Source organism: Heterocephalus glaber, unplaced genomic scaffold, assembly GCF_053883595.1.
Source record: "Heterocephalus glaber isolate CG9 unplaced genomic scaffold, H.glaber_assembly_v1.0 deba00001523, whole genome shotgun sequence".
Taxonomy (NCBI): Eukaryota; Metazoa; Chordata; class Mammalia; order Rodentia; family Bathyergidae; genus Heterocephalus; species Heterocephalus glaber.
The window spans coordinates 2,362,096-2,386,677 of NW_028258327.1; the positions used below are offsets into that span (position 1 = coordinate 2,362,096).

General features: G+C 36.7%; 1 long non-coding RNA gene across 1 annotated transcript; it reads left to right on the forward strand.

Annotated features, from left to right (window-relative positions):
- Positions 1-252: 252 nt before the first annotated feature.
- LOC106010866 (uncharacterized) lies at positions 253-1,927 on the forward strand. Its single transcript, XR_001184575.3, has 2 exons — positions 253-436; positions 961-1,927. It is a non-coding gene; the product is annotated as an uncharacterized LOC106010866 (long non-coding RNA).
- Positions 1,928-24,582: the final 22,655 nt, after the last annotated feature.

Genomic DNA, 24,582 nt, shown 5'->3' on the forward strand with positions numbered 1-24,582 from the left:
ATCAAATCAGGGCCAGTTTAGTAGGGAGGCATGTGAAAGCAAATAATTATAAATGCATTCTTCTAAATATGAGTAGAGGAAGTACTGGGCCAGTGGAAAGTATCATATGGCTGATGGCAGTATTGAGGGGTGTTTCCATGAAAGCTTCCATGAAAGCTGGTCAGAACACAAAATACAGCAATGAGTGAGGAGTTTTGCAAAATCCAAAATGTCATCTTGTCATTGTTCAAGTTGAGTATATTCTAACCCTAACTTAGAACATGAAATTTATCTGTCAAAGAGTTTTCCTTTCATGCTTGTAAATTAAAATACAAACTCTTAGTTCCAGGGTCCCCCATGGTGGTTTTGCTAATATCATGGGTGGAAGTGGATTGCAAAACTTTACAATTGCTGCTGTGCCATATACCCCAAATCTTTTACCAACTTCAAGCACGTGGTAAGTTAGTTTATTTAAATGCATCGTAAATTGTTTGGGTTAATTTTAAATGATCAAAGGTCAAACTACTTTATTGCTTTATTGAAGCAAAAATCTCAACCATGTTCTTTATTCAGAGTTTTGGAATCACAGATTGATAGGAAATTGATTGCTCCTCCCCCTTTTTGGTAGGGAAAACATTTGGGGAAAATGTCAACTACCTAGAATTTAATGAATATGGTTCAAGAATTACTAAAGTTATATTGATGTTTCACTGAGTTACACTATCGCTTCAAACTAAATTGCCCTATTACTTATTTTAAGCTGAAAGCAACTTATTTTCTTCCACTACATTTGCATGCTGAAAGAAACTGCAGTGCAGCATTTTTTCCCTTTTTTTAAATACTACTTTAGGGTCTTTCAATTTGAATGCAAATTTGAGAGAGTAGTTTTATGTTAATTATGAGTAATTTTTTTCATTGCTAGATAAAACAATCAGATTTCATAGATTTTCTCTTTAATGATGGTGTATATTTTTTTTAAAGCATCAACATGCTCAAGTTACCTGAATACCCAAGTAAAGAAATACTAAAGGACAGACTTCTTGTGGCACTACATTGTGGCAGCTATGGTTACACAATGGCGTAACGAAGCCTGGAAAACTCATCTGACTACTGATGCACAATTCAGAGTGGCAGAAGCAATTCAGGAAACTGTCAACAGAAAAGTAGCCTAAATGCAACCCATAGGCAGAGCTGCTGTTTAAAATTCATAAAGGATCAGGTTTTCTGTTTTTCTCTTTTCCCTTTTATGTTCTGTGATATAATTAGAAAATAGAAAACTACTGCAGACATCATTTTTTAAAACTGCTAATTGAAAGTAGTATAAACTGTCCTTTTTTCATGTTTCTTTACTCTTATCCAAGATTGTGTTAAGGCAAAATCTTATTCTACATTCCACCTCTAACTATCTTGTTAAAAGTGTATTTTTCTCTTTATGAGGACATCCAGGTGGTATGTTCTACTGCATGTAAAGTGCCATTTATATTTGGAAAATAATTGTAAAGAATGAATTAATTTAGATTGTGTATAAAGTCACAAATAAATATTTTCCCATATTGTATCTATATTGCAATGATTTTCTAGGTTTTTAGTACTTTAATACATAATATAAAATTTAGTCTGATGTGACTAAGAAACAGCTGATGAAATGACATGTAATTTATATATTAAATCTTATACTATCTTACATGAATTAGCATCTTTCAGTGGTCAGTTTTCATATGTACATGTTGTGGTTTTTCTTATGCCTTATTTCAATTTTAAAATTAAGGTAAAATTTAAATTAATACTTTACCATATTTTTCATTACATTTATCTGAGTTCTGATGACATATTTGAGGAAGTAATCTGATGTATAGATTATTTAAATATGTAACGTTTTCAATGTTTTTTATGGTTAAAATGTTATGTGTAAGTGATAATGCCTAATACAGAGCATTGGGCTTTTCAATTTTTGGATGGTCTAATAAATTTTTTTGTTTGTTTTTGTTTTGAAAAGAGATCTTAGAGCAGTTACAGCACGAGTATTAGAACACACACTTACCAGAGGCAGGAACACACACATGTAGAAATGCTAACAGAAGCATTTGTAATGTTTAGGACTTGGCCTCCAGAAGCTAAAAATAGAATCCAGTGGCATTATTAACAGAATGACATATGCAGATTTTCTCATATGAGCAGCCAGTGTATTTGTACAGTGACCGTGATATTTAATCAAAAGATATACATTGAGGAGCCCGGGATTTAGCTTAGTGGTTCTGCCACCTGCTTTGCAAGCACAAGGTTCCAAGTTCTATCTCTGGTACTAAAAAAAAAAAAAAAAGATACACATTGAAAATAACAGGACCCAAAATGATGCAAGATATTTTTTTTTGTCATTTTGGGACCTATTTTGTGGCCTTTTTTAATATTAAGAAAATATCAACGGATTTTTTAATTCCTTAAAAATATGATTCTGGCCTGGGGATTTAGCTCAGTGGTTCTGCTACCTGCCTCACAAGCGCAAGGTCCCAAGTTCGATCCCTGGTACCAAAAAATATACATATTCTGAAATTAAGGATCAGAGGCTTAATTTGTAGTAACTGAAGTTAATAATGTTTTAAACTTTAATTTTTTGAATATAATTGTAAAAGAGGTCATTCCCTTGTTAAAACAAAAAATAACATTATAACAGATCTAGTTTTGCAGATCTTAATTGTGTTTTATTTGTAATTCTAGAGTCAGCCAGTTCTCAGAGCCAGGACAGGAACTAGAGAACCCCAATATTGTGTGTGATTGAAAAGCATTTTTGGACAGAAAATGGAAATGAGGTACAGAGATAGCCCTGTGCAATAGACTTTGGCATTTTTGTTTGAATACAGTCTAAACATTTGGTAGCCTGTGGTTGAGTAAAGACTTCATGAATAGGCTTCATCTATTGTATTATCTGAGACTTAGGTGTTTGTTGCAGGAGTGTATTCCTAAGCTAGGTTGCAGTTACAGAAAAGCCTGAGTACAGAAGCTTCCAAGGCCAAATTTAGTTTAATCCAACAGTTTCTCCCTTTAGTTCAGCCTCTCAGTTTGAGAGATTTACTAAAAGTTTGGGAATTAACACCATTCTTTGGCAACATTAGACAGACTTATTTGTTCTTCGTATGGAATTCACAAGTCACAATATCACATCACTTGTTTAATTCTTTGTGTTTGTGCTAATATAGTTGAAGTGCAACTTTAATACTCAATGAATGACTGAGTATGAACATTTAAGACTTCAGAGGATACGACCTCGTAACAGGGTTACTGTTATGATGACTGTCAGCAGAATAATCCCAAAAGCTTGAAGTGAGAGCTCCTATAAACTGCACGAATCAAAATCATACAAAATCAAACTTCATTCAATATAGACAGTTTAACAGTATTTAAGTCCAGCTGGTCATAGTCTGTGTTCAGGTTGTGATGGTGGTTAAGTATTGTGGAATTGTCTGCTCTAAAGAGATATCCAATTATGTCATTAGCCTTTCAGCACAATTTGTAGTAACATGGAAACTCACTAGAAGAACATAAAAGTTAGAAACCCTTGGAAAAACCAGACTTGCTATTCACCACTTGGAATGCCAGTAAACCAATTGTTAGCTACTTCTGCTACACTACCAGTCCATAGAGAAAAAATGAAAATGCATATGTAGCCATCTCAATGACCAAGGTGACCCAAGCAGCTGTTTGCCATACAAATACATGTTTGGAAGCTAATGGTCACCACTTTGAGCACCTCTTGTTATAGAGGCCAAAGGTAACTTCTATTGATCTCATGATCTCTCGGTAAATTTAGTATTAAAATATTTATACAAGTTTTATTTTTTCATGAAGTGTATATACTTTTTTTGGTGGATTCTGTATTTTTGTCTTTAACATTTAAGAAAGCCAAAAGTAATATCAACTTTGGTTCAGCAATTAGTGTTGTATTTTATTGTATTTGGAAATGGGCTAGATATTCAATAAATATCTATCATTTAATGTTGCAAAATTCTAAAGGTAAATGATGAGATCTTGGAAACTTTTTAAGTAAAAATATTACATAACTATTATTGTCCAGTTCATTTATATACCTTTATCCCATTTACATCTTATTTTACTTGTTCAGTAACAATTTTGCTTGAATTATGAAGATTGTACAAGATAGTAGGCAAACTGGGCAGTATATTTTCGAGTTAACCATTGGAGCCTCGTGGTTGCTCCCAAAGAGGAGATTAGGACCTCACTTTGCACCATGGAGTAGTTATTGACTCATCCTCACAGGAAAAGAATTTCAGAAAATACCACTTCGAGCATACACAGATTTAGTAGGTAGGGTCAGAAAGTAAAACAGGGAAGAGATTTCAGTTTGAGGAGCTGAAGGGGACAGAACTCTGATGAAGAGGATCCCACTGGTCCATTAACAAAAGAATAAAACTAGCCTTTGTGGATTACCTGAGATGGGCCAGGATCCAGTTGATTATTTTCTCAGTTCTGGTTTGGCAAGATCATTCTGGGCAATTCAATCTTCCTGAGATGGTTATTTCTGCTTGGGGGCAATTTCAGTTTTGTGAAAGCTCTGCTGGACTCCCAAGATGACCATAGGTTTAGGGCAATGACAAGATTTTTAGGTTCTCATTAGTAGTTGTTATCCCTAAATCTTTTACATTGCCTGTTCTCAGTCTTGAAGGGAGATGAGATTGGTAATTTAGGTAAATGTAGGGCTAATTTCTTTTTGCCACCTTCTAGATAGACAGTCTCTAAATGATTAAGATGCCTGAATACAGAATCATGGGAGGGATTTGACCCAAAGTTTTAAGGTGATAAAGGAGACTGGTACAAAATGAAGATCAAGGTTTTTCTGCCTTTAGTTATCTATTGGGCATCTCTAGGCCCAAGCGAAGAGTCACTGTTTTTGGCAACAGTCATTTGTAAGTACTATATCTGATTGCCTCAGAAGAAAATGGAAATCATGTTTTCAATGAATATGTTACTGGATTATGGGGTGCTGGAATCTCCTAGAGATGGTTTCTAGGTTCTTTCTGCCCTGAGCAAGGAATTGGTCAAGACAAAAACAAATGGTAGCAAAGTTTTATTGCAAATGGGAAAAGAAACAGGCTTTCCAGAGCCAAGTAAAATTAGGAAAAGAATAAGTACACCCTGTAGTGTAAGGTTGTTCTCTGTGCAAGAGGGAGCATAGTGACAAAAGCTTAATGTGGACTCTCCTTTTTGTATCACCCACTTCCTAGGCTGATGTCAGGTCTAGGCCATCCTATTGAAAACCTGCCCAAGTCCTTTTAAGAAGCCCATGTGCAGGGCTTTCGGGACCTGTTCTGTGCATGTGTCCTGGGATTTCATAATTAACATGTCACACCTACTACCCCAGACAGCTTTTCTTACCCTAATCTCTTGTCTCATTTCACCTGAAGAGACACATATCCTCGTAATTCTTTATGGTGTGATGAGGGAGTGGAGATCTCTGTCTTCTGTAGCTTCTTTTGGCTGCAGGAGACTGTAGACTCTACCTACTGGTGAATATGTGTTTTCCAACAATAGGTATTGTGGCTCACTGGCTGGGTTGAAGAAAGAAAACCTGGCAATGAGAAAAGACTTAGTGACTGGAGCTGTTTGTTCAATGAGAAAAAGAAAGTAACTTTACTATTATTTTGGGAACATAGAACTGAAATACAAGGCAGGTCAGATTTCCACACTTGTGGAGGACAAAGTGTGGCAAAGAGGGAGGTTAGGTAAATTATTGATAGTGTGAGAGCCATAGACTTAGCAAGATTACCCACATAATGGATCTAATTAAAAACAGATGGCCTGATACTTGGCAAGCCGTTCCCCTGTTAACAAGTAACTTTTGATCTCAAGAATCGCTTTGACTTGATGGGGGATTCAGGACTTCTAGTGTCTGTCCTAAATTAATTTTAGAGCTTCCTCCACTAGTATAGCCATAGCTGCTACTGCCTTCAGGCAAGGTGGCCATCCAGCAGTCACTCCATCTAACTTTTTGAAAAGTATATCACTGGGAGGAGTTCTGGTCCTAGCCTTTAGGTCAAGACATCCAAAGCAATTATTTTCTTTTCTGATATGTAGAGGAAGACTTTTTTTTTCTTCTGGTACTAGGGGTCAAACTCAGGACTTTGCACTTGTAAGGCAGGCTGAGGAACCATTTGAGCTAAATCCCCAGGCCTAAGAAGAGTTTTCTTAAATCAGGTATTTTATTGTACATTCAACATTGCCTAATTAGGTCAGGGAGACCTGGGATAGTCCCAACATGTAAAATCCATTTTAGCTTTTGCCAGAATTTGAAAATTTCTCCTAATTTTGTTCGTAAATCTCTCCCTACCAAGGGAGTAGGACACTGGGACAATTAGAAACCCATGGATGGGTAAACATCTGGCCTTCAAAATGGCACATCAGAGCAGGAGAAAAGAATCTACTAAAGAACCCCTTGACCCCAACTATGGCTATAGATCTAGAGGAGGATTTTCCAGAGAAGTTGAAACAATGTATTGAATTGGCTTACTCATAATGTCCAGTGTTACCAAGAAATGTTGATGTCCATGGACAAGGGCTTTGTAGATTCCCTTGGTCTTTTCAGAGGAGGAAACAAGGGTTTTGGCTGGCTGAGGCCCTCTCTGGGAGCAGGGACAGTCAACCCTCGAGTGCCACAAGTCATGCACATTGGCTGCCTCACACTCCGAGCAGGGCATAGGCAGTAGCTTGGTGCAGTTGTGTGCCCAGTGCCCAGACTTCTTGCACTTGATCACACTTGGGTTTTCCCTTAGATGATTTGGGTGAGTTTAAAGCATTGCCTCTTCCTTGGGGGCTACCATAGTTTCTGGGCTTTTCCTATGGTAAAGGGTCATAAAACCTGAATATAGGGATTTCACTTCACCTTGTATGTTTTAAGCAGAAATGATTTAACTGAAAAATAGTCTTGTAATTTAAACTGCCATCCTTTACCAATCTCTCCATTTCCTAGTTCATACTGAACCCAAACTGTATTATAATAATAGGTAAGCTGTTCTTTTTTAAATTGGCAGGATCAAACCTTTCTCACTGATTAAGTGGTGAAGTCAGTGGAATCTGCAGGGCATGGTTCATTTTCTCATGGCTTATCTTGATGCCTATAGAGAAAAAGAACTAGTCTCAGGTCCTTAAAATGGTATCCCATGCAAAAGGAGGAGACCCAAAGAGCCCTCAAAGCATCCCATGTGAGATTCGAGTATTCACTAGACAGATGTCTCTGTCCAAAGCTAGGATGATGCTAGCATCTTTCATAAAGCATAGAAGAAAGCCCCACTGAGGGCTTTTTGTCTGTGTAGTTGGGTCCACTAACTCCTTAGGGAGAGAGGGGTTGTCCACTTGATGACTCTACCCAGCTCTTTGAAACTCCCATGAGAACACAATGGAATTCTTCTCCACTGGAAGTCCCTTAGCCACAATTTGCCACTTGATGCTCTGCTTAAACAGGGTGGAGCCACTTGGAAAATAATACCCCTCACATTTGCCCTGATAGTAAAAACTGGTACTTTGTTTAAGGCTATTTAAGGCAGTAGAAATGGAAACCTCTTTTTAAAGAAAACAACCTTTAGGGCCAGGGATGTAGTTCAGTGGCACTGCACCTGCCTGGCGAGTGCAAGATCCTGAGTTTGAAACAGGTACCACACACACAAAAAAGCAAATAACTTTTAAAAATCCTAAGAATGACTCAAAGTCACTTGAGTCAAGTTTTACTGGCTGTTCTTTTGTTCTGCTCAGGCTGTCAGGGATATGTTTCTAAATTACCTGCATTTGTTAGAAGAAACAAGGGAAAACAACATGGAGTCCATGTTGCTAATCTAAAATGGCACCTGGTCACATGACAAGACAAGATAGTGGCCAGCCATGTGACAAGATGGTGGCCAGTCATGTGACAAGATAGGATGGGGACCTGGACTAAGCACCCTGAGAAAAAAAGTCAGTCTAGGGGAAAAGCAGATGGGACTTTGAGCTCAACAGAAATAAACTACAGTAGGTGCTACTTAGGCAGGCTACCAGGTTACCAAGAGCTGTTTGTCACCAAATGAGTGAGAAAGCTGAGCAAAGTATCATGGAGAATAGAAACATGAGGTTAAAGGCATACTAAACTCTAGGATGCACACATGGTACTTGAATGATCTGTTCTCCAACTGGGTTAATAACAGGTTCTCAGGCTGTTCTTTACTGACTTGTATCTAATAATGAGTGGCCAAAAATGTGAAAGAAAAAAAAAGGAGAGATAAACCTCAAGTGGGCCTGTAGGATTCCTACACTTAGAAGAAAACCACAAAGGCCGTGCAGTCTCCTTCCCCACTCCCACATTGTGGGAAAAGCAGGAAACAGTTCCTGGTGCCCTGAGAAGAGTATCCTGAGTCCCTAGCCTAGGGGAGAGAGACATGGAAAGAAGAAGAAAAAAAGAGTTAGTGGTATTTTAGAAACAAAATGTGACCTAAGGGTCTTACCTGCTCTCCTGTTACTGAGTTTTGGGGTACTGGAGCCTTCCTTCTGGAGGTGGTTTTTAGGTTCTTTCCTAAACAAAGAATTGGTTAAGACAAGTACAAATGATAAAAAAGCTTTATTGAAGGTAGGAAAAGAAACAGTTTCTGCAGAGAGTGTTTGGGCCAAAAGTAGGAAATGAAGTACACCCTACAGCATGAAGTTGGGCTACTATGTAACAAGGAATATAGTGACAAAAATTCAGTGTGTCTTCAAAGAGCTTAACTCATACTACAACGATAGTTGCCTACCAATATTTATAGCAGCACAATTTGTATTAGCTAAATCCTGGAAGCAGCCTGTATACCCATCAACATGATTGGATCAACAAAATGTGTTATCTATATATAATAGGATACTCCTTGACTATAAAGAATGACAAATTTGATGCATTTGTAGGAAAATGGATGCACTTGGAAAATATAATGTTGAGTGAAATAAGTCAGACATCAGAAATACTGAAGGGTACCTATCATTTGAGTGAGGCAAAGGACAAACAAAATGATAAAGAATGGATAGAAAGGAACAAGGGGACATGTCTCATCCAATAGAGAAGTGGTCCAAGAAAACAAGGTAAGAGGTGAAGGCAAGAGGTCACACCTACTACCCTAGTTTTGCTCCGCCCTAATCTTTTCTTAAGTAATAGATTAAGAACCCAGGAGTTTGTCTTCTGTCTCTATGGTCTGTCACAGTTTATCACAAATGATAAATCCAGAGCTAAGTATATTTTTTTTCTTTCTCATAACTTAGAAAGCATGGCTGTTTTCATTAAGCCAACAATATTAAGCTAATCTTACTTAGCAAAGCTTTACTGGTCACAGAGACCTGAAAAATACTTGGGTTAGTTTCTGTTTTTCTGAGAAAATACAGTAGTCCTTATGCATGGTTTTGCTTTCTACAGTTTCAGTTACCCTGTGATCAACCCTGATACAAAAATATACAATTCATGAGTTTTAAATTATGCATTGTTTAAAGTAGTGTGATAAAATTTTGTGCCATTCTGCTGTCTCTCCTGGAGGTGAATCATTTCTTTGTCCAGTGTATCCATAGTGTATGTTATCTTCCTTTAGTCACTTGGCTATTTCCGATATCAGATCCTCTGTGCAATATTGCAGTGCTTGTATTCAAAATATACATAGAGTTTCTATCTGTGGTTTTAGGCATCTACTGAGAGTCTTGGAATATATCTCCCATGTGTGCAAGGGAGAGACCTCCGTGGTAAATATAAGCACTGATTATTTTTAAGCCAATTTTATACCACTGTATAAAATTTGACAGTATTATCCAAGAGAAAAATATCACATATATATGTGATAAATGCATACAAGTGGTACTCAGTTCACAAACTTTATTCATTCCGTGATTCTGGTAAAGATGGCCACCATCATGTTCATGTGGGAAAGATGGCTGTGGTCATGTTTATCACCTGGTGCAGAGTTCCTAAACAAAAACAAAATTTTGCCAAATCCTTCTGTTTGTGAACCAAATTATTTGCAAATAAAAGTGTTTGTGAACTGAAGTACCACTTTATAGTGTGATTTATAAATTTATGTATAGATAGATATCACATATATATCTCATAAACATAGAAGGAGATCTTATAGCTTGTATTAAAGTTTTTCATTTGTCAGTTTCCACATAGTTTTTCTCCCACTTTTAGACAATCAGTCTTTTAATGCCTCTTTCCATTACCTGGAAAATGTGAAGTTTGCAAATGCAAGCAAAATTTGCCAAATGCTTCTGTTTGGGAACCAAATTGTTTTAATTGAATTGTTGTGAACCAAGGTGCCACTGTGTCTTGGTAACTTTTCTTGTTGCTGAGACAAAATATCCAACATCTAAAGTTAAAGACAGAAAGGTTTATTTTGGCTCACAGTTTGTAGAGGTTTCAGTCCGTAGTTGTCTGGCCTCAATGGCATGGCAGAGGGACTTTGCAGAGGAGAAACAGTTTATGGTGGGCAGAAGGCAGAAAAGCAGCAAAGTAGCAAAAAATAGCAAGCAGCAGAAAGAGCAGCAGTAGAAGGCCTTTGTTCTTTCTGTTCCTTTATATCTATTCAGGCTACCCCCCCTTTGAGTAGTGCCACTCATACCCAGGGTGGGCCTTCCCATTATCCACATTGAGAACTATGTGAAACCAATCAGTGAACTAATTTAGTAATCACACACACTTAATCCCAGTGTCACACATGTAATCCCAGTATCACACATCCTAGATCCAGCCATTTCTGGAAAACCCCATCTGTGACCACGTGGGGCTTTGGGGGTACAGCTAGACACAAGCTGTAACACGCTATCTTAAACAAAGGTAAGGCTTGTTGAATAAATCTAAACCAATTATAATCCCCCATTTCCCTGGTACAAAGACTGAGACACTTTTCCAAAGAGTAGAGATTTCTTTATAGATATGTTTTACAATGCAGTTCAAACTAGTCAACTAAATGCCAGACCTTGTATTTTGGGATGTGATTTACTTCCATGGGTAGACTCTTCAACTTAGCTTCTGTTTTCTAGCTAGATTACTGAATTCAGGGCAGAGTCCATTAAGTAGGGCAAAGAGTATTTTCTATGCCTCCCTCTTATAAAAAGAGGCAATCCTACTTGGCCAGAGGACCAAAAGCACTTTGTCTGTTTTTATCTTAATAACTAAATAATAAGTTTATCAAATTTAATTTTTCTAACCTGTTAATCACTTAGTCTTTCCATTTGCCTTTTAAAAAGGGCCAATAAAAGTTGTAACATTTTTAGAAACTTCTGGACGTCAGTAGGTGTCTCTGGGTAGGATTGTCACAGCGGCTGAGTCTAAGAGGGCCCCAGGCTGAAATGAGGAACATATCCCACCCCATTCATTTATTTATTTTTATTTTTATTTTTTTACTTAGAGACAAGGTATCCTTATGCAGTTCAGGCTGGCTTGAACTCACTAGGTAGCCCAGGCTGGCCTTGAACTCAAGACAATCAGCCTCCTAGTGCTGGAATTAGAGGCATGAAACCACCATGCCCCGTTCCCACTCCTTTTAAAATAAATTTGCAGATTTTCTCACTCCTGTGGCAGAAAAAGAATTTTCAGGATGCATCAGAAAGAGCCACTAGTAGGGTTTATTAGGTAGAGGTCATAGGTTACACTCAAGAATGGAGTGTGAGTGATCAGAGAAGTGAAACTCACTATGGTTGGGAGGTAGGAATCTATGTGTTTTGGGTGGTGGAAATCTGTGGAATTTGACAATCTATAGTCTTAGTCTTGTTCAGTGGGTGGGAGAGTATGGCCCACCCATAGTGAGATAATGGTCCATTCATGTGGGAGATCCTAAATGGTAGTCTATTCACAGGTGAATGAGGACCATTTACAATTAAAAGGTGAGTTGTCTCTTCACTCTGTTGGTGGTTTCTCTTGATGTGCAGATGCTTTTTAATAAGAAGAGATCCCACTTGTTGATTCTTTTGTGGTAGTTCATGTGAAACTGAGGTTTTGTTCATGAAATCTTTTCCTACACCAATATCTTCAAGAGTTCTACCTAACCTCTCTTCCAGTTGGTTTAATATTTTTGTTTTAATATTTAGATCTCTAATCCATTTTGATTTTAGTTTAGTGCATAGTGAGAGATACAGGTCTAGTTTTCATCTTTGGCAAATTGAAACCCAATTTTTCCAGCACTATTTATTAAAGAGGCTATCTTTCCTTCAGTGTGGGTGTTTGGCTCTTTTGTCAAATATGTGGTGGCTGAGTGTGTCTGGAGTTGTTTCTGCATGTTCTAATCTGTTCCACTGATTCTTGGGCCTGCTTCTTTGCTAGTACCATGCTGTTTTTATCACAGTGGCTTTGTAGTGTAGTTTCAAGTTGGGGATTGTGATACCCCCTCTCATGTCTCTGTTGCCTAGAATTGCTTTTGCTATTCTAGGTCTCTAAGAACCAAGATATATTATGTAAAGGTACAGATTCCCAATAATGAATGTCAGCATATTGTATACTTAAAATGTACCAATAAAATTAATGAATGAAAAAAAAGTGAATGGACAACTCCATTTTTAGATGTAGAAGAATTGCCCAGGAAAGAAAGAAAGAAAGAGAGAGAGAGAGAGTGCAAGAGAGGAAGAGAGGAAAGAGAGAGAGAAAGAAAAAAAGAGAGAGAGAGAGAAAGAAAAAGAAAGAGAAAGAAAAAGAAAGAAAGGAAAGAAAGAAAGAAAGAAAGAAAGAAAGAAAGAAAGAAAGAAAATAAACCTTGGCTTGTGTCCTAAAGTTGCAATTCTTCTTAAAAGTATAATGTTTAAAATCTGAATTTCCTTGTCTCCTTTCTACCTAGTTATCATTTCTTCTATCCTACCTCAGGATAAATTTGATATCCCTCTGTCTTAGTCCATTTTCTGTTGGTATAATAAAATACCGGAGACTGGATAATTTATAGAGAAAAGAAGTTTATCTGGTTCTGCAGGCTGGGATGTTCAAGAGGATGGTTCTGGCATGTGTTCAGCATCTGGTGAGGGCCTTCTTTTATCATAATGTTGTGGGAAGCATGTGTGGCAAAACAGTGATCTTGGGTTTCTGTAATTCTTATAAAACCATTAATGTCCTCCTGGGGGCTGTATGCTTATGACCTCATCTAATCTTCATATTGCAAAGGTCCCACCTAGATACCATCAGCATATGAATTTAGAGATTCAGTGTCCAATATGTGAATTTCTGGAAGGGTACACATTCAAACCATTGCATCCTCAATATAAAATTCAAGTGTGTGTTTGTGTGTGTGTTTGTGTGTGTGTGTGTGCGCATGCGCATGTGTGTTACTGAGAATTGAACCCAGAGCCATAAGACAAGGTCTTGCTAAGTCATTGCCCATGCTGGGTTCAAACTTTTGACTCTTCTGCCTCAGCCTCTCAGAGTACTGTGATTACAGGCATGTAATCCACTAGACCTGGCCTTAACATTTTGCTTCTTTTGTCAATATTTGGAGCATATTGGGCATAATTCTCACACATGAAAAAGGCAGATGTGCCAAGAGGAAATGTACTCAGATCTTTAGAAATTAAGGATCCCATTTTTACACTGGGTCTTCAGTCTTTCAGAGCCAAGGTAAGAACCTAAGAGGCAAACAGCACAGGCTTGGTTTGTGTAATGCTTTTCTTTTTATTTATTATTTACTTTTGTTTTTTGAGACACAGTTTCACTATGTACTTCAGGGTGGTCTTGAAGTCACTATGTAGTCCAAGCTGGCCTCAAACTTGTGGTGATCCTTCTGCCTTAGCCTCCTGAGTGCTGGGATTACAGGTGTGCACCACCATGCCTGGCTGTGTAATGATTTTCAGTGTACCTTGTTGCATGTACAGAGTCTCAAAGCTGGTGGATGACTTCATGATAACTAACCCATTTTGTAACTAGCTTATCTGTTCATGGGAGGGTTTTTTGTTTTTTGTTTTTTTGTGTGGGTGCTCTAAAAGCTTTTAAATGCTCATATCATAACTACCAGTCACGTTATGTCTTTAGTCACGAGATTCCTCTATCTTAGCCAATACTTTTCCTGTAAGTATGCAAGAAGAAACAAAGGGGATAGACCTGCAGTAATTGCCATGTACTATTAGTCAAACAGCCACTGGTGACTTGTCCACCACTATGAATCCCCAAAGACCATATGCTTTCCCATGGAACATCCCAAGATCATCCACTCTCTTAAAGCACAAGCTACACTTGGATTCAAAAACCAAACAGTTCTGGGGGCTTAATGTAAAAAGAGCAGAATCCAGCCCAAGTGCAACTTTCTTATACCCCTGAGGTTCTTTGAGGAAGATGAGACCTCAGAAGGGTCATTGGCTCCTTTCCTACCTCTGCAAAATGCCTTGGGAGTTACCAGCATTTACTTGGGGTCCTACATTAATGGCCAAAACTGTTAAAATTTAGGACTTCAAAAAATTAATTTTATAGATCTTAATTGGCTTTTATTTGCAGTTCTGGAATTGGACAGCCCTTAGAACCAGCACAGGTTTAGAGAGTTCCAGTCTACCACATGGTCAAAAAGCATATATGGATGGAAAACAGAAATGAGATTCAGAGGGAACCTGACTGTTTATAACTAAGCACTGGCCTTAGTTGAACTGCTTAAACATTTGGCTACCTGCAAATGCCTGAAGCTCATTTGCTATATTGGCTGAGACTTAGCTATGTGTTACAGAGGTACACTCTTGTACGTTAGCTTCAGTTTGTTACTTTGGATTCCAATACAGAGACTTCTTTAGGACAGATTTAAATCAACAGATTTCATGTTTTCAAATAGGTAACCAGTTTCTTTAATGCTCTATTACTTATTTTTTTAATGTTCTATTACTTATAATTTCAGTGTTTACAGACATCTGTTTATAATCATATAACACTTCAGCTTTGTTAGAATGATCCTTTTGCAAGTATTTTAATAGAAATGGTAATAAAATGTTAAATATCTCATAGTATTTTAATGAAAAACTTGAATATTTTAAGATATAGATCTGAGAATTTTAGAGTTTAGTCTTTCATATTTTTTCTTTTTATACCAGTAAGAGTGTAGTTAATATAAAAAGATGTTTGCATGGATTAAAAAATACTGTTTAACTGGCATGTCTTTTCAAATTTATTTCATTCTCACAGTTTCTTCTCAAGTAGGTGAATGCAAGATAGCATAGCAAAATGAGTAGAAATATTTTCTTCCCCTTTGGGTAATAGATCATACTAATAGGAAAGTGATTCAGCTCTTAAAACATGGTAGTTACATACAAGGAGGAAAACACATACAGAACTCTAAATAACAATATAACAACAATAAAATATAACAAACATAAGGGAGCATATTATAGGAAACTGATTAATTAAAATATCTGAGCAAGAGTAAATTATCAAGAATGTTTGAGGGAATAGTGACCAGCTACTTTATAAAATGTATCCAAAATTTAGATAAATTAATCAAAACCAAAATGTAAGGAAACTACAGCTGTGAAACAATTGGCTGAATACAGACCCTGGTTATGACTGTTAGGAGTGGGGAGAAAAGCAAACTTTAAAGCAAGATGAAGGCCCAAGGGACACATACATGTGTGTTTTGCCATGTTAATTCTAAAATTTTGAAGGAGTTATTAACATTAAAAAATCCAGACGATTCATACAGATGACCACATTTTTGGCATCTTTTGAGAGATAAGACATCTGACAACATTGAGTGAATATTCCTGACAACATTGGGTTAATACAAAACAGTATTAGTGCACTGGAATTGACTGGAATCTGCTGCTTTGAATGACTGTGCTCTCCAGTTTGCCATTTTCATCAGCTTCGCTGCTTGATATTACCTTCCCTCCTATTGAAAGCTTCGTTTGGTGTACAGAACCTATGTTGATCAGAAATGTTCTCCTTAAGTTTAAATTGGTACAAGTTCTTTGGAAGGAAATTTAACAATATTCAGATTTGCAAAATGTTCAATCGTTGACCTTTGTGATATAGGGAAAAGTAGGAATAATCTCAATGCCTCTCTGTAGGGGGCTGACTAATGTGTTTCATCCATAGACTAGGTTATTAATTAGTAGTCACAAAGAGTGAAATGGATCAATACTATTGATATATAAATATTTCTAAGGGTTGTTAAAGTCCAGTAATCAAGGTATGTAGAGGAGTGATTGGTGTGAAATGCAATATACATGATGTTTTATGCAAAGAAACTTTATGGGGAGATGGGCAAAGAGCATTGTTATGTCTGGGAAAGAGTTGTGAGATTGGATGGATGTTTTCACCATATAACCTTTACCCTGTGTTTTGCTAAATCACGAGCCTGTGTTATTTTCTGTTGTTTTGTTTAGACAAGAATGACCCTCAAAACTTCATGAGCTCAGAGGCAGGTCTTTTGGAAGGGATTGGATCCTGGCAGTGCTGTTGCTGATTTGCTGTTAGGAGGTGTGATGTAGTTCAGAGAGACAGATCACTGGGGAGACAGGGTGACATAACCAAGAAGAGTGTGTCTCCCTCTCCAGCTCCTCTCTTCTCTCTCTGTTTCCAACCACTGTGACTAGAGCAGTTTTCGTACATCAGACCCTTTTACCATACAGTTTCTCTCTTGGAACCAGCAAACCAGGGACTATAATCCTGAGATGAAATAAACCTCTTTTCCTTTAAGTTGTGGGTGTTGGATATTTTGTCCCATTGATGAGAAAGTAACTATCTATTTTATAGAAAATACATATGGAGGTATATACTAAAAGAAGCATCCAGTATCTTTATTCCAGAAAAGACGTGTCAGTAGAAAGTTATGAAATCTATGAAATGTCATAACAGTAGTGATAAGTAATATTTTAATATTCATATAACGTAATTTTATAAATTTAATCAGTTAATTAAATTAATGTGGTTAATTTCAAATCACTTTCCTAATTAAAATTTTTTGTTAACGTCAATAAAGGAAATGCTGTCTTACCCACAATGCTCTGTTTCCACCTTGCCTGATAATTAGCACTGTTTTTACCTTTCTAAAATTCTACCAATTGGATATTTATTTGAATTACACTTTCCTCTCCTTTTTCTTTTCTTTTGCAGTATTGAGCACTATAAAATTATAGCTCTATTACTGAGCTATACTCCAGAACCCTTCAATGTATTTTTTACATCATTGAGTTTATAAAGAACATAGCATTTTATTATCTTTATTGTCTTAGCATTTTATTTTAAACATCTCTCATGCTAGTAAAACTTATTTATAATGATTTTGTAGTGTTATGCCATTTATGGTACCATAATCTGTTTTTTGGATATATCTTTAATTTACTTACCTTGTCTCTAAAATTAACATTTAGATTTCTAATATTTTTGTTTTTGTAATAACACATAGTCTCTTTCAAATCTGCTTATAGTCTAGGAGTGGTGAGTTAGCTGGATTCTTTGTTAAAATGCTCAATTGCTCCTTGATCATGGACTTATTGCTTAAAGGCTTAAAAAAGGTTTCTTGGGATATAGAGCCCTTTGGTACATAGGATAGAGCGGGGATTGCTACAGCAGCACAGGTAGGGCTGGAGGCACGACTAGTATGTAATTGGGCCAGAAAGAGAGTGACAAAAGTAAATTATTTTAATAATTGCTAAATTCCAGTCTTTTTTTCAAGAGAGAATACTCATCTTCTATAAGACATAAGCCCTATTCATAGAACCCAGAACATGAGCATTTGCTGTTGTATTGTTCGGCTATGTCAAAGATCACTTATGCTTTTCTGTGCTACATTAGGAACTTACCCAGTATTTATGTTTCCAAAAATTGGATTTACAAGATTTTGGAGTGCAGCCTTTTGTCAATTGTAGAGCATATGTGTACAGCTGTCTTTATCAGTAGATTTTCAGCCAATATTAAGATTTTATTTTGAGCACAATTTAAGGCATATTAATTTGTTGAATAGTCAAGTTTTTTTTTTTTTTTCATTTGAAACATGCTTCTCTGTCTCTGTACTTTCACAGCTGTTAAGCAATAAAGATTCTCTTCTAAGGTTAATAACAGTAACATAAATCCCCAAATTATGGTTTGGTTTAAGCTATTAATGTGGGCAGGCAGGTTTCTGTTAATGTTCTTTGTAAATTTCTTAGGTTCCAAGTTATTGCTACCTGCCTACTGGTCTAGTGCAAACTGGCAAAACTTTAATTTTTAATCAGCCCCTGTGTTTTACAGATGGGAAAATTGGAGACCAGATAAATAGTGACTTGTTCAAGGTTTCAGGGCCACTTGTTAACCAAACTGGAATTGAAAACCTGGATTTCCCAATTCTCAGTCCATTAGGTTTCAATTGCACCATGCTTTCTCTTTGTGACATAACTGCATTATGAAAAGACTTTTACAAAAACACGTGCAGCCTATTAATGGTCATGTATGACAAGCTGTTGAGAAACTATAACTTAATAAGCTGATAGTTAAGAGTGATTAATAGGACTATATTTCTTTCCCACTGTGCCACAACCTAGACTAGGTATTTTGTCATCTCAAAATGAGAAAGAACAGATGTATTGTCAGATCATATATCATGAGTAGCCATTAACTTTTATTATCTTGATAAAAATGTTCAATTTCAAGCATACTTGGTGCTTCAAAATATGTTGTACCTCTAATGTTACAATATCATTAAAACTGTAAACAGAGAATCTAATGACAGCTCATGTATATACTTGTGTGAGGGAAGCAAATCCAGTAGACTGAAATGGTAAAGTGGTCCTAGGTAGACATTGGATATATGGTTACTTTTTCAATCAGTTTAGCAAATTCCATTCATGCCTCCTATGTATTTAAAACTAGTTTAGGGATTGTGACTCAGACACCACCCTCAAGGGAAATAAAATTCAGTTGTGTAGATGAAAGGCACATTTGAAATAAAATTTAAAACTATGCAGTATGGCATATAATTAAGAGTAAAAACCAGCTACTGAAATGTATTAGTGCCAAGGAAGAAGGTTTTAATGTAAACTCATTGTCTAAGGAAGCTGAATTTTTAAGTTGTTCTCCAGACTTGGAGAGAAATAAATTGATCAGGTTGATTGTGCAAATAAATGCAAGGATAAAAATGATAAACATATTAAATAAGGCTAATGTATGGCAGCTATTAAGTTCTCATTTTTTTGTTTGATTGTTTTTGTTTTCGGGGTTTTTTTCCATTAAGTTTATTGGTACATTTTAGGTATAAAATACACTTACATTCACCATTGGGATCTTGTACATTTACATGACATATCTTGGTTCTTGTTTTTTCCCCATTCCCCTGCCCTCCCTTCTCCCCTTCCATCCCTTTCTATTTACACAGACTTTGTTTCCATTTTTTTCCTTTTCATATTTTTTCTTTTCCCTTCTTTCCTTTCCCCTACCCCTCCCACTTCCCCTACTCCTTTAGACTTTTTCTTCCTGTTACACAATATCAATTATACATTTTGATCCTTATTCACACTCTTAGTTTTTCACACCAGAGAAACTATTCAGTATTTACACTTGTGTCCTATGTAATTCAGTTAAGAGTATCACCCCAGTGTGCATCCATTTAGGTATAAATGTCTCTAATTTCTCATTTTTTATGGCTGAGTAATATTCTGTTTTATTTAAAAAATCACAATTTCTTTATCCAGTCTCCAGTTGATGGGCATTTGGGCTGTTTCCAAGTTTTAGCTATTACAAATTGTGCTGCTGTGAACATGGGTGCACATACATCACTGTGGTATGATTCTTTTAATTCTTTGGGGAAGATACCCAGCAGAGGAATAGCTGGGTCAAATGGTACTTCCAGTCCTAGTTCTTTGAGGTATCTCCATACCGATTTCCACAGTGGTTGCACCAGTCTCCACTCCCACCAGCAGTGGAGCAGGGTTCCTTTCTCCCCACAGCCCCATCAGCATTTGTTATTGGTTGATTTCATGATAGCAGCCATTCTTTCTAGAGTGAGGTGGAATCTCAGTGTTGTTTTCATTTGCATCTCTCCAATGACCAGTGATGTTGAACATTTTTTCATATGTTTATTTGCTATTTCTACTTCTATTGTGATAAATATCTGTTCATTTCAGATGTTCATTTTCAGATTGGGTCTTTAAATTTGGGAGGTCTGATCTTTTTAAGTTCTTTATAGATTCTAGATAGTAGACCTTTGTCTGAGGAACAGCTGATAAAACATTTTTCCCACATTGTTGGTTGTCTCTTGACACTGTTGGTGGTTTCTCTTGCTGTGCAAAAGCTTTTTAATAAGAAGAGATCCCACTTATTGATTGTTTGTGCTAGTTCCGGGAACTGAGGTTTTGTTCATAAAATCTTTTCCTACACCAAAGTCTTCAGGAGTTCTACCTAACTTCTGTTTCAGCCGATTCAGCGTTTCTATTTTAATATTTAGATCTTTAATCCATTTTGATTTTAGTTTAGTGCATGTTGAGAGATATAGGTCTAGTTTTAATCTTTGACAAGTTGAAACCCAGTTTTTACAGCACCATTTATTGAAGAGGCTATCTTTCCTCCAGTGAGGGTGGTTGGCTCCTTTATCAAAGATGAGATGGCTGAACGTGTCTGGAGTTGTTTCTGCATCTTCTAATCTGTTCCACTGGTCCTCAGTTCTGTTTCTTTGCCAGTACCATGCTGTTTTTATCACAGTAGCTTTGTAGTATAGTTTCAAGTTGGGGATTGTGATACCCCCTGTCATGTCTCTGTTACCTAGAATTGCTTTTGGTATTCTACATCTCTTTTTGTTCCAAATGAATTTTTGGATTGTTTTCTCAAGGTCCATGAAATATGCTGCTGGGATTTCAATTGGGATTGCAATGAATCTATATAGCAGTTTTGGAAGTATAGCCATTTTCACTATGTTGATCCTTCCTACCCAGGAGCAAGGGATGTCTTTCCATTTTCTGATATCATCTTCAATCTCTCTTTTCAGAGTGCCATAGTTTTCAGAGAAGAGGTCTTTGATTTCTTTTGTTTGGTTAATTACTAGGTATTTCAGATTTTTGGATGCTATTGTGAAAGGAATTGTTTGCCTTATTTCTGTCTCAATGAGTCTGTTGTTTGTGTAGAACAAAGCTATTGATTTTTGTGTATTGATCTTGTATCCAGCTACTCTGCTGAATTTGGTTATAAGTCTAGAAGACTTTTGGTGGAGTTCTTGGGGTCTTCTATATAGAGTATCATGTCATCTGCAAATAATGACAATTTGACTTCATTTCGTATCTATTCCTTTTATTTCTTTCTTTTGTCTAATTGCTGTGTCTAATGTTTCCAAAACTATTTTGAATAGAAGTGGTGATATTGGACATCATTTTCTTGTTTCTGATTTTAGTGTGAAGGACTTCAGTTTTTGACCATTTAGTATGATATTGGCTGTTGGTTTTTCATAGGTGGCTTTTATCAGATTGAGGTAGAGACAGACTATTCCAATTTTTTGTAGGGTTTTTATCATAAATGCATGTTGGATTTTGGCAAATGCTTTTTCTGCATCTATGGAGGTAATTACATGATTTTTCTCCTTGACTCTATTGATATAGTGTATTACATTGATTGATTTTGATATGTTGAACCATCCCTGCAACCCTGGGATGAATCCCACTTGGTCAGGGTGTATGATCTTCTTGAAGATCTTCTGCATTCTGTTTGCCAGTATCTTATTAAGGATTTTTGCATCTGTGTTCATTAGTGAGATTGGCCTATACTTTTCTTTTTCAGGTGGGTCTTTCTCTGCTTTGGGGATCAAGGTGATACTTGCTTCCAGGAATGAATTTGGGAGTATTGCTCCCCTCTCAATTTCATTGAAGAGTTTAAACAGTAGTGGCAGTAGTTCCTCTCTAAATGTCTTGTAGAATTCAGCAGTGAAGCCATCAGGACCCAGGCTTTTCTTAGTTGGTAAGTTTTTAATTATGTTTTCAATTTCATTGGTTGATATTAGGCTGTTTAGAATTTTTAGGTCTTCTTTGTTCAACTTTGGTAATTCATATGTATCTAGGAATCTGTCCATTTCTTCTGTGTTTTCCATCTTATTGGTGTATATAGGTTCTCGAAGTAGGTATTGATAATCCTCTGGATTTCTTCTGGGTCCATTGTAATTTCACCCTTTTCATTCCTAATTGCATGGATTTGGGACTTTTCTTTCCTTTTTTCCTTTTTTGACAAGATTGGCTAAGGGTTTGTCAACTTTGTTTATTCTTTCAAAGAACCAACTCTTGGCTTGATTGATTTTTTGTATTTTTCTCTTAGTCTCCGTTGCATTGATTTCTCCTCTGATCTTTATAATTTTCTCCCTTGTATAAGCTTTGGGTTTGTCCTGCTCTTCTTTTTCTCAAAGCTTGAAGTTCAGCATCAGGTTGTGTAATTGAGCTCGCTCTATTTTCCTAATGTGAATATTCACTGCTATATATTTCTCTTGTAAGATTGCTTTCATTGTGTCCCATAGATTCTGATATGTTGTATTGGCATTGTCATTTGTAAGAATGGTCTGATTTCTTCTTTAATTTCCTCTGTGACCCATTGGTTATTCAGAAGTGTGTCGTGCAGTTTTCATGTGTTTATGAAATTCTTGCACTTTCTTATGCTATTGATCTCCAATTTCATCACACTATGGTCTGACAATATACAGGAAATAACTTCAGTTCCTTTGCTCTTCTAAAACATGTTCTGAGAGCGAGTATGTGGTCTATATTAGAGAAAGACCCATGTGCAGCTGAAAAGAATGTGTATTCTGATTTTGTGAGATGGAACACTCTGTAAACATCTGGTAAGTTCATTTGTTCAGCAGTTTGATTGTGTTCTAGTATTTTGCTGTTTATTTTTTGTGTGGTTGATCTATTTGTGAGAGTGGGGTAATAAGGTCCTCACTACTATTGTATTAGTGATTATTTAATTTTTAATGTCCGTATTTGCTTTATCTAGTTGGGTGCACTAGTGTTTGGTGCATATATATTAATGATTGTCATCTCTTCCTCTTAGATTGTTCCCTTTACAAGGTTGTAGTGTCCTTCTTTGTCTGTCTTAATCAGTGTTGGTTTGAAATCCAGTTGATCGGCAAAGAGGATAGCTACTCCTACTTTTTTGGGGGGTTCCTGTCTCATGGATCGTTTTTCACCCTTTAACTTTTAGTCTATGAGTTTCTTTTTTTTAATTAAGTCTGTTTCTTGTATGCAGCATATTGTTGGATCTTGCTTCTTGTCCATTCTGCCAGTCTATTTCTTTTGATTGGAGAATTGAGACCATTAACATTGATGGTTATAATTCCTATGTATTGACTTATCCTTGTCATGATTTTATTTTTGTTGGATTCTCCCCTTTGTGTTTAATTTCTTGTCCTGCCTGATGGATTCATTCTTCAGGACTTCCTAGGGTTGTGATCCTCATTGTCTTTTCCTAGGATATTGTGTAAAATTTTTTGGAGTGCTGATTTGATATTCATGAAGTTCCTAAGGTGCTCTTTGTCATGAAAATATCTTATTTCTCCATCAAATTTGAAAGATGGTTTTGCAGGACACATCAATCTGGGTTGGAGGTTGTTTTCCTTTAGGGCTTGAAATTCATTACTCTACCCTCTTCTTGCCTTGTGGGTTTGTGTTGAGAAGTCTGCTGTGATTCTGATGGGCTTTCTTTTTATGTAATTTGTTTCCTTTCTCTAACTGCTTGTAGAATTTTGTTCTTCTGTTGAGTTTCTGGAATCATAACTGTTATATGCCTATGTGTAGTTTTTTTTTTTTGATCAAGGCTAGTTGGAGTCCTATATGCCTCACTTATCTCTATGTCAAATTGTTTTCCCCTATTTGGGAAGTTTTTGGCCATTACTTCTGTGAACAGTTTTTTTTTTTTTTTATGTCATCTGCACTCTCTCCTGTTTCTTCCTTGACTCTAATCAATCTTATGTTATTCTTCTTTGCATCGTCTAGCAGCTGCTGGATTGATTTCTCATGATCCCTTACTATTTTTCAGAAATTTTTCTTTTCCTAGTCACTAATTGCAATCCTATCTTCAATATCTGAAATTCTTTCCTCGTATTGGCTTACTCTGCTCCATAAACTTTCAGGGGAGTTTTTAATCTCCTGGAAATCTGTTTGCATCTGTTTTATGGATTCCATTTGTTTGTATGTTGGGATTCCATCTTATTCCTCTGCTCCTCTATTTTTTTTATGTGTGTCCACTCTAGATCTATTAATCTTGTTTTGTACTATGGGCACAATCTCTGCTATTATCTGAGAAATTATTTCTGATTTCCTTTTTTCCAGATCCTCTTTTGTTGCCAGTTCAGGGAGTCTAGGAGGTTGGTTATCAGATTGTTCTATCTCGTTGCCCTTTGGGGTTCCCTGAGGTGATCTGGAAGTCTGGTTTTGGGACTTATTTACGTGTCTTCTCATTTCCACAGATGCAGCCTGCTGTGTCTTTATTGAGGCAACTTTTGGCTCACCCAGTGGTCTTGAATTCTCAGCAAGCCACTGAGCAGTCTTTACCCTGCTGCTCACCAGTACACCAATTCCTGGGTTCAGAGTAGTGACCTTCTAGATCCCTGAGCTGACCTGTTGTCTGGGTGGGCTTCTGGCTGGGGCCTGAGAACACTTGGGATGGTACGTAGGCATGCCTCTTGCTGGGGCCCCTATGTAGCTATTGTCTGGGAGGTCATTTGG